This window comes from Haliotis asinina, chromosome 4 (assembly GCF_037392515.1).
Source record: "Haliotis asinina isolate JCU_RB_2024 chromosome 4, JCU_Hal_asi_v2, whole genome shotgun sequence".
Taxonomy (NCBI): Eukaryota; Metazoa; Mollusca; class Gastropoda; order Lepetellida; family Haliotidae; genus Haliotis; species Haliotis asinina.
Window position 1 is genome coordinate 15,165,499 of NC_090283.1, and position 14,841 is coordinate 15,180,339.

At 40.8% G+C, this 14,841-nt stretch overlaps 1 protein-coding gene across 1 annotated transcript in view; it reads right to left on the reverse strand.

The window, feature by feature from the left end:
- Positions 1-14,841, reverse strand: part of LOC137281311 (thrombospondin-1-like) — a 152,261-nt gene that overhangs the window by 78,241 nt on the left and 59,179 nt on the right. Inside the window, exon 2 of the mRNA XM_067812483.1 lies at positions 12,132-12,282. The gene's annotated coding sequence lies outside the window, so the exon portion shown is untranslated. The remainder of the gene's footprint in view (positions 1-12,131; positions 12,283-14,841) is intronic.

Below are 14,841 nucleotides of genomic sequence, written 5' to 3' on the forward strand. Positions count from 1 at the left end.
CAGTGTTTATTCCTAGTGCACGATATTAACCATCCCAAAACACACGAGTGTGATAACCTATTTATCATTAAATGTCATTTCATTTGCCACAGACCATGAAACTAAACTTCCAGAAATGTGCCCGCATATCTATGACGTCACAAATATGTGCGTAGTAATACGTGATGTCCCAAGCCCAGTGACGTATTTTTCTACTGATCATTCATTTGACTGCGTTACGTCATGTAGTTCCCAGTCAGCTTGTATACTAAAGAGCTAGGTCCAGCGTTAGAAAACAAACTAACCAGTTTGCGAACCTGGACCTGTGTGGTCCGTTGTGGACCATACGGAACACTTGAAAGTTGGGTCCAGCCTCAATTTGTAGTCGTTTTAAAGCGGAGATAGATGTGTCTGCGTTGAACAAGAACACGTTTTCTCAGTAAAGAAGTCAATATTTTTTCCGGTTCATTATCGAGGACAGATTCAGGTATCATACAATATCAGATGTTTCCTTAAAATATCCACGACTCGGCATGTGATATTAAATCCTGCTCAGAGCTTTAATCTCACCTGCATAGTGCATAAAGTCAATACGCCATCGGCAGCCCGTATCTTGACCAATGACTACAGAGAACGCAAACACCGAAACATGATCAAACATTCATGTCACACCGCTGGAGGTTATAGATCCGATCTAAAACATCGAAATACTCCATATCTTTAATACAAAAATTCGTCAATGACATACTAAAAAGACATAAAAAGACACAATTCCTTGATGAAGAATGATTCTGTTCTCCTTCAGACTACTTACTGCATGTTTGGAACAAATTATGCCTCAAGAACAAAACAAAGTTACTGAAAAAGTTGGTAAAAAATATCATTCTAAAGTATTAAATTAATATTCTCCGAAAGTTTTCATCAATTTTCCAAACGCATGCACAAAACAAATGGACGCTTATTGCCGTAAGACATGTAAATATAAAAGGGACATGTCATGACTGTAGATAATTAGTTTCCTCCTAGTCCTCAAACTTCTAAATGCATGGCCACAGCAAAGCAATGTTCCAGCATTAAAACAAAGGTTATCACTGATAAAGGCCTCTCCCGAGTCATCCGGTTGTTAGACCGTCTTTCTTTTGATAATCTTAACGTCTGCAGGTCAGTCAAAACAGCAGCGCTCTTTAAGCAATTCCTACACTTCTAAAGACTTCTTCCGACACACGGACGTCGTTTTAGCTATTTTTCTTTGAGTTTGTGGAATCCAGTCAGTATACAAATGAAGACATACTGCATACATCAAGTAATAGACTATAATGTCCATCGTGAGAACTGGCTATTGACCGCTCGGGGTACTACAGAAGAATAAATGTAGTGCATCACTAAAAACAAACAAGCAAGATATAACCTTGGCGGGTCTTCTTCAAAGCTCAAAAATGTCAAAGAATGTATTTTCGGGTATGCATGTATTTTGGGGGTATGCATGTATTTTGGGGGTATGCATGTGTTTTGGGTATGCGTGTGTTTTGGGGTATGCATGTATTTCGGGGTATGCGTGTATTTTTGGGGTATGCATGTATTTTGGGGTATGCATGTAGAAAATGCGTGAGGAGAAAATGCGCAAGGACAAAAACAATTTCCTTCGATCGATCGACTTTTACATTCGAAGAGGGATGAGAACGTTTTAAAATATGAAACACATTTTTAAAGCAGGAAACAATTTAAAACTTTGATTCAAACGTATACATCCAGCATCGACCGAGTAAGTTCGGAGACAACACACCCATATTAAAAAACGAACAAAGTCGTTAGGAGGTATTTCCACCACCATAGAATTTCACACGAGGAGACCTGTCAAAACCACATTAATCACGGCAGATTTCGAACCTTTTAATACATCATGTTTAATCTGGCAAATGTGTTTTATTTGAATAGTACTCAAACCTGATGGCCCGTGAATGTCTCGCGTTTAAACAAGCCGAGTAGTTTAACTTCCGAAGCCATTAGGTCCGACAGTCGAATACCTCCTCAATGGCGGACCTTGAAGTGAAGATGAATTATGGGGAATAACGCCGAGCTTAATGATCTTCAAAAGGACAATTTCTAACCATCCTCTGAACTCTGCTTCTGTGTCCATCCATCTTCGCTAGTAGCTGTACCGCGGAATTCATTGTTGCTTGGATTTTATGCCAACAATTAAGAAGTGACGTTAAAAGGAATACATTTGAAACTTTTTAACGCTTTAAGTGGCATTACGCGACAAAAACAGCTCAATGGGAATTACAGAAGCATTGACCAGAGTGGGGTTACGCATTAAAGGGTCATTCAGCCACTTCAATACACTGATGCCAGTAAGGATAGGATGACATCGCTCCTGTGATTCAGAATCGGAATCCGGGAATATCAATACAGTAGCCTATTTGAGGATGCTTTAGAGCTGATTTGAATATCTAGTACAGAAACCTAACCAGTGTGTTTTTGCAAAGACGAGTGCTTATTTGCTTCTTTGTTCTGTAGAGCCGCTCTTTCCAGTATTCCCGAACTTACGGTAAATGTTCTGGAAATAATCGGGATGGGCCAGACAATCGAGTGACTGGCATCATGGTCATACAGGTGGGAGGATACGATGACATGTCTCAACCCGATCCCGTTAATCGCTTTATATATGGGTACATATGCATAATTATATTGATAAAACTATTATTAATCGTAAAACCACTGGCCTTCCGCTCTCCGGGCTATGGGAAGTACAAATGCGGTTCGTGAAGGATTCCGAAGAGACAAAATAAATTTAATTCACATATGATATACAACTACAAATTAGATTTCAAAAACATTGGAATACCTCCATGTCATAGTCACAAACGAAGAGAGGCATTGTACAACGCGAAGTTATGCGAGTTACCATGGCAACGGAAAAGGCGGCGTACAATATTTATTCACTGCTATGCAAACCTGTTCATTGTTTTAAGGCTGCGGAGCCGCTGTATCCACCTCCACGGGGGTCCTGCATGTTCTAACGATGCTTCAGCTATGTTAATGACTTAAATGAGCTGTTGAGCGGTCTGAGTCATCCAGTAATTGCTTGTAGCTATTTATGACGTTAAATAACGTCACGGCGGGTCATGTGACTAACAAGTATTTTTTTAAATTGTTCTCTGCTTTCAGTCAAGTCAGAGTCAACACTCCTTGCTTGTCAGACTCTATAAAACACATGGAGTTTAAACTCAGACAACCGAGTTTTACAGCAGCCATTAACGTAGAGTCATATTGTCTAGTAGCTATTTGAATTGTGAGTGATGTTTTATGCCGCAGTTACTACTGTTCCAGCAATGTGAGGGCGGGGGACATGACATTGACTTCACGCGTTGTCCCAAGTGGGGAACGAGTATGAGTTTCCGTCTTGACGAGAGAACGCTTAAACCACTGGGCTACCCCACCGCCCCAGGGTTCTTTATGAAACACTTGCGTACTAGATCCCCACTGACTACCACAAGTATCGAAAATTGTGGCGGATTTTCTTGAACAGGTCCCCAAGGAATGTATTCACTGAAATCAGGTTCTTATAAAACGCCGATTGGAATTAAATCTGGTAGATTTCAGCATTTAACTAACATCAAACATTTTAACGTATTCCTGTCGACTCCTAAGAGTCCAATTAAGTCTCGAAATTAGTAACCAAACTCTACTTTTTAGCGCGTTGATACGAAATACGAACCGATCTATTTGAAGAATTATTTCGTCTTCAAGCCCAATTAAAAACTACTTCAAGGGAGATAACCGCTACAAGATCTACAGGTGGGGTTTGATTTCCGAAGACAACCACATGTGCCCAAGTCGGGGATTCCCCAGTCGATCAATCTCCCGCGGAAACAGAGGCGCCCTCTTGTGAGCATCACGTGCTAATTACGCCAGGGACTTACAACCATTTCTTTTCATGTGTCCACAAAGGTCGACAGGGGGCAAGGGGATCGATCTCGGAAGACGACGAAAGTTTTAAATCCATTTACATAGATATTTGTGTTAGCCCTTGGGCTACATAGCTCGGGATTAGAAAAGTCCGTCGACAAGACTGTAGACAGCAATTTCCGAACCACCCTTCAGTGTGCTCACAATATAACCACGAATTGTACATATTCCGGGCGCTCCCTGTTTGGGGTCCTGTGATGCAAAAACAACGGACACTGCAGTATGAACCTTCAATCGCAGAACCGAAATCCACAAATATGTAAAATATGTAAAATATGTAAAATTACTCATGTACGTAATTCCTCAGTTGGATTCACATGGTTTTTTTTTGTCCAGGCATTCTCTTTGGTTATGGAATATGGAATATTTGTTCATTAACCAATAATAATGCTTTGAAACATCTGAACTTGTTATTCGTAAATGGCATCTTGTTATCGGTTTGGGAGAATTTCCAATACAACCACAGGTGTTACCTCAAGTTTGTTTTTGTTGTTGCCAAGCAACGATTATCTTGTGGCATCATTGATATTGATGTAATGTCTGGCTATAACTGATTCAGAGAGTTATGTCAATATATTCCAGAAATATTCAAGCAATACTGCTGGTTCCTGGGTATTATGGAACCTGGGACTTCATCAGCAATGAATGAATGAAAAAAAATAGAAAGGTATTTCCATCGCTCTTGTATTCATCGATTCATCCATATCAGTAATGCAATACACGCATATATCAAACCCCATTTATACGAATGTACCATTATCTCGATAACTGTTATTACGAGCGTAATGTTATCACGATACCTGTTATTACAACGAACTGTTATCTCGATACCTGTTATTACGAATGTACTGTCATCTCGATACCTGTTATTACGAACGTACTGTCATCTCGATACCTGTTATTACGACCGTAGTCATCTCGACACCTGTTATTACGACCGTGCTGTCATCTCGATACCTGTTATTACAATGTAGTGTTATCTCGATACCCGTTATTACGACCGTACTGTAACCTAAGTACAGTTCTTTTACGAACGTACAGTTATATCGATACCCGTTATTACGACCGTACTGTCATCTCGATACCTGTTATTACGACCGTACTGTCATCTCGATATATGTTATTAAGACCGTACTGTCATCTCGATACCTGTTATTACGAACGTACTGTTACCTCAGTAAGTTCTTTTACGAACGTACAGTTATATCGATACCTGTTATTACGAACGTACTGTTATCTCGACACCTGTTATAACAAACATACCGTTATCTCGATACATGTTATAACGAACGTACGGTTATCTCGATAACTACTTTTTCGAACGTACTGTTATCTAGATACTTGTTATTACGAACGTACCGTTATCCCAATGCCTGTCATAACGAACGTACCTTTATCTCTATACCTGGTATTACGAAGGTACTGTTATCTCGATCTTGCAATTACGAATGTACCAATATTACTCCAGCAATATAACAGCATGCTGTAATTAATAAGCCTGGATCACCTAATCCAGTGATTGACACCATAAATACGTAAATGCACGTGCTATAAAATAACGATGGTATAGGCACCGAATCATACTTGCCTCTTGTTTCTGTTCGAATCCGAATCAAGTCGCTATGGTGACCTTCACCGTCATCACTGTGATTGTTTCGCTACCATCGCTGTGGAATTTGGTAGACAGACATTAACAGACAGATCACCCCTGTCTGGAAATTCTATCCCGTCATCTTCACCCCGTTCCAAAATAAACACATTATTGGTTATCTGTTGAACTAATCCATGAGGCAGCTTGGTGCTCTCACTGACATATGGAATACAGCTTATCAGAGCCTTCACGTTTTACAGAGACATGGCTCACAGCGCAAGCTGTTATTGTGAAGCTATAGTCGATTGAATAAACTTTTACGCCGCCATGAACAATTGTACTCTAAATGTGCATTTGGAAGGTGTAGTCATGGCGAAATAACGTTTAACCTCGCGGTCACGAACCCGCGTCAGTAACATCGAAAGTGGCATCAATTCTAGTGACCTTAATTTAGATTCTTATGCAAATTTTACAAATTCGAACATTAAAACAAATTCATTTTTCGTGTCATTTTTCATGTCTATTGGCTGCGAAAGTACTCGTATAATTTCAATATTTACATATGGGTACCATTTTAACGAGTCCTCTAACGCCTCTTTCACCAGTACCTCATCTTTGACGGGGCGTGTAAATATCAGAATTTAAGTGAATGAGTGAGTACGAATGGTTTTACGCCGCTTTTAGCAACCTTCCATCAACATCACGACGGGGGGCACCAGAAATGGTCTTCACATATGAGTTTGAACCCGGTAATGCATTTCGTCACACCACGAACACTGAACAACCCATACTGAGTAGCGAGTACGATCTGTGAATCGGCTTTTACATGTATGGGTTGCTGAAGATCAGTCCACGATAATAAGCTCCCGGTGTGCGCAAGGGAGGTAACTGTGTATGGCAAATTGGTACGAAAGTAGGCGAATCAGCAATTCAAGCAGCTGACTTACACGAGACACACTTAAATGAGACATTCAGATTGTAATGTATCATGCGGACAAAGCTGAGGCGAAAAGTCAGTGCTAACAGATGCTTTGACCGACCTCAAGAAGAAGCCACGGTAGACAAAAGCTTCGCAGCTGACCTTTAGTAACACACGGGGCAAGCTAATCTTGTTTCCTGTGAATTATTTCCGCTGACTCCACGTTTTTCATCTTTGACTTGGAGGGTTCACAACGATGTATTTGCCGACGAGTCTAAATCTGCAAACGTCACCAAACAGACATGTTCCTGTCGCCGATCAAACAATCACGTGGTACGAGACACAAGCCACGTGGTGCAAGGCGATAGACAAGGCTGTCAAACATTTTGAAACTTGTGACACTTGTCAACATGTCTTGTCAAAACATCACCGGTTATTTCAGATTACTGTCATGCAACGGCTACCGCGAATGCATGTGCAGTCCGTGCTTGTCACGCGACAAAAGGTACCGGATGAGGAGACCTGCTGCCTCAAAGTGTCACCGAATACTGAACATGCGAACTGCTATTCACGATATCAATCACTGTTTTGATAATATTATGATTTCAGCGTCGAGAAAGTCTGTCTCAAAGTCCCTGAACCACTTTATTTTCATTACAGCTTAGCACTCCCTGCAATGCTAAAGGTCCCTACAAGAAGCCACTCTAGATTTCCTCAAGTTCTGACTCTCCCATCTCAATGGGGCTCCTTTTCAACTTAAATTAGTTTATTTGTTACTACAAAAACACATACACATGTATATGGAGAGACCAAGCGTTAGTTTACGCCGAGGACAGAGACAACAAAAACTTCAAACTGATGGCAAAGAGGCAAAACATTAATAAAAAATATATCGTCATGTGAGTGACATGACCTCGTGCACTGACCCGCTACCCGTGGCTAGTAAAATTCCAGTCGGGCTAGTAAATCTTCAGACCAGTCAGTGAATGTTCATGGGGTCATTTTGTACTCATAACACTCTCTCAGTCTTGTTTAGTTATAATACACTTTTAAATTATGCAAGATTATGAAATGATGACAAACTTCATCATATTGCCTGCTTATTGATGACTCATTGATGACGTACATGAGCATAAAAAACTAATGTAGACATGTGCTTTCTTATTTGTTTTGAAGGTATTTTACTTTTTTGTAAGCCTTTGCTTTGTTTTTACATTCCAATTTCCGGCTAGTGAATTGTTTTGTGGACCAGTATCCTTCAGGCATAGCTAGCCCGACTGGATAGCACGATTTCGAAACTATTTTTGAACACTCTACGTGAGGGTGGTGATTGGATTTCGTTTTATACGCTCAAAATATTAGCCATTAAGCCGAATTTAGGAATTCAGACTTACGATTTTATTGTTAACCATCTGCTATCCTCTACATGTGTTCTTTCAAAGACACACCGATTGTGATTATTGATTTGCAGTGTGTCATCGGATGTCGACAATCCATTCCAGCTGAAGCCGACATTGTTCGCGAATTAATTTAGCGTGGTTTACACAAATGAAATAACAGATATAAAAGCTGTAACTGATAACATGAAATGTTGAGTTTAGTATTCTAATTAATGCTTTCACAAGACCTGTTACAGTTCGGCTGAAGTGATACGGTGGCAGTGTTGAATATGATGACTGCTTGTGTAACCTGGGACTTCACATTCAGAGTCATGTTCAATAGTATTTCAGATACAGTCAGGCCGCGTTAGTCCGGACCCCGACAATCCGATTCCCGCGATATCCGAACGATAGCTAACTGTAACCAATCTTGTTTACTATGTAAACTCATTACCTGTTGATTCAGTAATCCGGTGCTTCACTCTCCGTATCCGAACGTTAATCAGCGGTAACAGATTAGCTAATTACACATAGTTTTGCTTCATTAATCCGGCGGTGCATCAAAAAGGTTCGGATAATCCCTTCACACCATGAGCCCCTTTCAGTGGTAATTGTTAAGTGACACTTGCGAGTTGAAGATGTCGTTAGTTTGTGATTTTGATCAATTAGTTGGTCTCACTTTTGGTTAGTTGGAGTAATACCTGTCATGGTTACTTCCTGTATAAAACACTGATCGTGTCAAAATGAGATCAGCTGACGCTTGTCAGTCATAATGGAAAAGTCCCGCCCCTAGGCGTAAAAGATGTGAAATTACTGCCGCACAAAGAAAAAGAGAAAACCTTGAAGCCAACTTTGATCTTATGTGTAAACATTTTGGTCAAGAATTCAGACAGTCTATCGGCAAGAGCACAATTTCGGACATCGGATATGTTTTGTGATTGGTATGATCGTTTGACAGACAGATGCAATCACGTGGTTGACACGTGATCTCACTTCGTAACAATGCTGCTAGTCACAAGTATGCCAATGTCAAACTGACCAACGTGAAAGTTGATTTCTTGCCCCCAAACACCACATCGCACATTCAGCCAACTTGTATACGTTCGTATGTTTTTGTATCGCCATGTCAAAGGGAAGTAACCCTACTGTAGTTGTGCTCATAAAAGTTCATTTCAGTAGTCCGTACGTTTCACTATCCGAACGTTTTTGATGAAAAACGGACGTGTTCGGATTAACGCGGCCTGACTGTATACCCCGGCGTTTCATTCTCATTTTGAGAATGAATGCATCTCTCTCTCTCTCTCTCTCTCTCTCTCTCTCTCTCTCTCTCTCTCTCTCTCTCTCTCTCTCTCTCTCCCCCTCTCTCTCTCTCTCGTCGAAATTCGACGTCATTTTCCAAATGAATGTATAGTTTCTATGGAATACAGAAGACAAGCTGGATTTCTTTCAGTCTCTCCTAACTCTCTTAACACCTGACCGCCTGAAACTTCAAACCCCGCCCATGCATGTTTGCGAGGTAACAGGAGCGGGTAATTCTAACGAATCTGGTTCTTCCTGTATTTTGCACTGCGCATTGATCAACGGGAGCCAATCACTAAAATATCGATAGTCACACATACTATCGATGCCTCGGTTTTTCGTTTCTACCATCGATTAATTGCTATCGGAGACTCAACATTTGTAACATATCGATAAAGTACTTATTTCGATGCATCGTTACAACATTAGAATAAATAAAATGCCAACTATTTTACATCCTGTAAATAGTCGCGTTTATCCAGACAATCCAGTGATTGATATTATGAGAATCAATTTACGACAGCTAGGTACGATGACATCAATTATCAGCTGGGTCCCCAAGAATAAGAACTCGGTTAAATCACCCATAATGGCCAGCATATGTTGCCGGGGTAGTAATCTACCACGGGATGTTGAAAGCAAAGCCCAGATAACGTCTAATTTATATTATCAGCTCCCTGGGAAGTATGCAACCTGGCCTAAAAAGTAATGGGTTATCCAAGCAGGTACCCCACACTGCTAGTTGAGGACGCATATTTCGAAATAAAGTATCAACAAACACGCAACGTGTCAGTCAGTATGCGAAGAAAGAACATCCCAAAGACCAATCATGAAAACTGACGCCAATCTCTCTTCACGACCCACATTCTTAACATTTTCCTGATTTGTACCTGCCGCTATGGATAAGACCTTAGGCTAGCATCTCTTTTACTGAAACACGCACTGAACACATATTAGTAAATAAAAGAGGAAGTGTGCACTGGAACTGAGAACGACCTTGAGGCACAATACATATCATGGCGACCTTGAGGCATAATACATACCATGGTTGCTATTATATAATGAGTGAGTATAGTTTTACGCCGCTATTGGCACTATTCCAGCGATATCACGGCTTCACATATTGTACCCGCTGGGGATCGAACCTGGGTCTTCGTCGTGACGAGCAAACGCTTTGACCACTAAGCTACCCTACCGCCTTCACTATTAAATAAATATGTCAATATATGATTTCATCTATATGTAATACAATAACCGTACAGCATTCCTGCATTTCTCTCCACGGAACCTACCTTCATCCATTTAAAAACAGACACCGCCTACATTAACAGTTGAACAGTGCGACGGAAAATCTAAGCATCTATTTGAATATTTTGTCAACATTGGGGTGAGAGGTCCCCATTGCAGCAAGGCCATCTGGGGTCTATCTCGACAATCAATAGATATCATTCTCTCGTTCTCCCACGTGTACCACGTGCGGTAATTGCATAGTAGTCAACCCGGTGTGAGCATGTCGGTCCAGAGGGAGATCTTGCCCTCGCATCATGATTCTGTCATTAATTAATCACTTCGCTTCATTGATGCAGTTTTAATTTGTGTATAAACTGTGATCCGAATTTTGAAGCTACGGTTAACTAATGTAATAACCAAAAAGACCACTTATTCAGCTCGTTAGAATCGTAGTTCATTGAACACATATTAAGCTAAAATATTCGACCAAAATAGTTTATTACAAAAATCAGTTAGTTTTAAAAGCAGTATGCGTGGAACTTCCTTAATAAGCCTGAAGACGAATGCTTTTCTCATTAAAACGTACTGTATTTAAAAAGTAGTAAGTACAATTGTAATGGCAATCATTCTTTTGTTTGTTTTCACGAAAATCGTGTTATTTTAAGACAGATGAGTTAAATAAAAAAAATCATTAAAGCGAACCTGACGCACACAAATTAATCATCTTTACAACTTCTCACGCAAGGGTCGGATTTCGAGCGACGGAGCCCTCAACAATGTCAATTATAATTCCTTCAGAACTTTTCACAATGTAAGAGGCACAGTAATGTGTCAGTCCTAACCGATTCCAGTGCTAATGAGTAGAACCGCCTGACTAGAAACCCGTGAGCTTTGAATCAGAGCTATTATAGATCGTGTATAGCCAAGCGAGTCACGCGAATGTCGTGAGATTTCTGCCGTTGCAATCTGTCATTCTTGAGCGTTCTTGTAATATGGAACCCAGAAAGTTTTAAGCCGGCATTTATTACGACGAAGGCAGTAATCAAGGATAACAAATTGTGGAGCATACCGATTATGGCAGGTCTTTTTTCCCAAAATTGATCAGAATTTACAACCGAGAGCATCAATTGTGTCATTTATGTTCAACGTTCTCTGTATCTAAACTGTTCCGGAGTTACAATCAGTTCAAATCCGCCAACACATGTGCGATACATCAAAACACGGTTTATTTTTAACCTTGACGTCATGTCAACGCTGGCGATCGATTTCATATCAAAACACACGGCGTCAAATGAAAGCATAAACATCGTGAAGCACGTGCGATCCGTGACGCATCGATTCCAGCTGAAATGTAAACCGCTGAATGTAAACATGCCGTTATGTATGTCAACACGTCTTTCTGATGTTTGTGCAGCTGTGTAATTGAACGTAATTATATTTATGTGACAATAAATACATCTTAATAAGTCTAAACCTCACTTGAACCAGACTTCCTATCGTGGTGTTGTCAATTAAAAATGACCAGCTCCTCTTATTTAAGGATATATACACACAGCGAAATCAATAGAAAGACAGCCTACTGTTGGTACAAAGAATGCAGGTTTCAGCAGCACCCAAACGCAGACTGGCGTGGGCTAGATATGCTCTGGGGAGCAGTACTGGGGGTGCTATTTTTATCCTGTTCATGAATGAGCATGGTTTAAGAAAATGAGAGCGATGCAGGGGGTCTTCAGGGTTTCCGATAACATCAAGCAGTTCTACCTACCTTCTTGTTGAGGCCGATGGTAAAATCCAGCCGAATCTCAGTCACGGATGTGGTGCGTTGATTGTTAATTCCTTAATTAGGTCACAAAGAAATGAATTACTTGTTAAAACACTAAGTCCCTCAACTTGTTCGGATGTCACGCAATTGACAACTGGTTACGTTGACTGATGACGATTCACCTTATGAACGAGTTCCATAATATACAGAGCGTAGAATTAACGTCCTTAATAGAGTTCAGTGATAACGGGGGTAACGATCAGCATCCCCCAAACACAGCATCTTCAACACAGTTATAGAGCAACAGGTTACGCGACAGTGTCAAGAGACGCGAGTCCTCATTCGTGATGTCAGCCCGACTTAGCAGTTGCAGTCGCACGCCACAGTCCGCTAGGTTTTATCTCGGATTTACCGGGACGATATTCACTGACTGTCCTCGATCGCGTGCCATGAACGCTGAAGCGTTGCACATTCCGACAAATAGCGTCTGTGTACGTCGCCTCTCCACTCGCGTAAACGACACATTTCATTGGGTTCTTGTGTGCGGAATCACAGGCGTATCGAGTTCGGCTGCGTTCGGGAGCGCCGCTTCCGTGTCGCTGGTTGGGTTCATTCACCTGCGATTGGTTCTTGGAGTTCGTTCTTGAATTGAACACTGAGTGGGGTTACCATCAAGTAATTTTTGACTGATAGCATGAAAAGGGGTTTGGTAATTAAATGTAACCTCTCTACCACAGAAATTGATTTGGTCTTGCTATTGTTTGTAACGGTTCGCCGATGCATCTGGACTAAAGCTTAGTCTCTGATTATATGTACATGTTGATAAAGTATACGTTAGTATGAAACACTACCATCTAAAGATAATGAAGTCCATTGCACTTCCCTAAATTCCAAGCCAGACAGACGGACTGGTTTGTAACTGAAGAAAGTTTCCAAGTCGCCTCAGCTCCATTCATTGTTTGTAGGCATCGCAATGGACAACAAATCACTAACAGGCAATGCGCCGAGTTCATGTAAACTGAAAGTTCACGTTTTGTGATTGGTTATCGTAACATGAACAATCCAATCGTAAATAATTTAACATACATGTAATTTTCATACAACCTAAAACACCTCAAACTGACAACAAGAGACCGAGTCTAGAATAATGGAATATTTACTGTTACTAGTAAGCATATCTCCCAGACTACTTTTGACAGCCTCCTTTTGAAATTTGACCGTCCGAGATGACAATATATGTTTTGGACGGCCGGGAGGCGGGAATTTAAAGCGCGGAATTTAAAGGGGCTCTGAGACAGACACGGATCATTCGGATGCATCAAGAAGTCATACATGATACGAACTGCAGGGTATGAATATGTTTTTGTGTCTTGGTGTGACTTCCCATGACTCTTTATTGTTGGTTGCTAACGTTCCGTTTTGGTGTAATGTCTACCGTAGCGTTCACTGACATTGACGTCGGTCTTTGACAGTCTAAGTAAACTTATCCTCTGTACTTTTTGTTACACTGCACTACTGAGTCTAACAAAACCTTATGGGAGGTCGCGTCAGGTAAACTTTGAGATTCACCAATCAGAACACTGCTTACCAAATCGCAAAAGTGAACATTCGAACATACCTTTTGATTTTTTTATCTCGGAAAGGTTCGTGCCCAAACGATTCCGAATGCTATTTAGCGTACGATCCCTTTCGGGTGATGCACACGGCGCACGTTACAACCATGACAACGGTGAGTAAACAGTCGCTGAAAATTGTGTTTTTGTCAATATTCAAGGATGTCATCTTGCGGAAATATTAGCTAATGGTAACCATGTCAACAGAAACCCCAATGCGTATATACTGCAGGTCAAATAACTGTGTTATATGCAGATTTTTGTTTGTGGACAGATCTGTGTCAGTGACCTGAAGGTTTTGTAAGTCCTTTCGGTCCCTAACAATTAGCCGTTGTGTGATTGTTTAAATCTATTTAACCGTCACGCTGTTGATTGGACGGTTATAGGTCGCTCAAAGGTTACCTGACGCGACCTTCTGCTTGGGTTTGTTAGACTCAGTAGTGGAGTGTAACGAATAACACTGAGGCTACGTTTACTAAATTTGCGGTCTTTAAGTATCTTACCAGACTGAAGCATGGTGGGTGAGTGAGTGAGTTTTACGCCACTTTTAGCAGTATCACGACGGGGGACACCAGAAATGGGGTTCACATACTATCTCCTTGATGGGAATCGAACCTGGCTCTTCAGAGTAAACACGAGCGGACGCTTTAACCACAAGACTACGCCCCTCTGTAAACATGAAATCACATTGTGCAACATGGTGTTGGATTGATCAACTCTCCTCCCAACTAGAGAAGTACCTTTGTTCATACCTATAAAGCGAACGCATATTTACTCACTTTTTCAATGCACTAAACAGCCAAAGAAACTCATTTCTGTCTTTTTGCCATGTTTTTAAATAGGAGACATTACCATGAACACTTACTTTTATGAGATTTATTTTTTCGAAACTTGCGTTTCTTTTGCTGTTCAGTATATTCCTAATTGACATTTTACGTGCCTGACATCTAAATAGTAAGTGCTTTCCATTCATCTGAATGCTACCGAATCACCTGTTAGCTGTTTAGGTAGCACAGGCCAATGGGGCTCAGTTTACTCAAAAGCGCAAATAGAGGTCCAACTGGTATGTTTTCATTTTTTATGTTGTGTGTGTGTTTCAG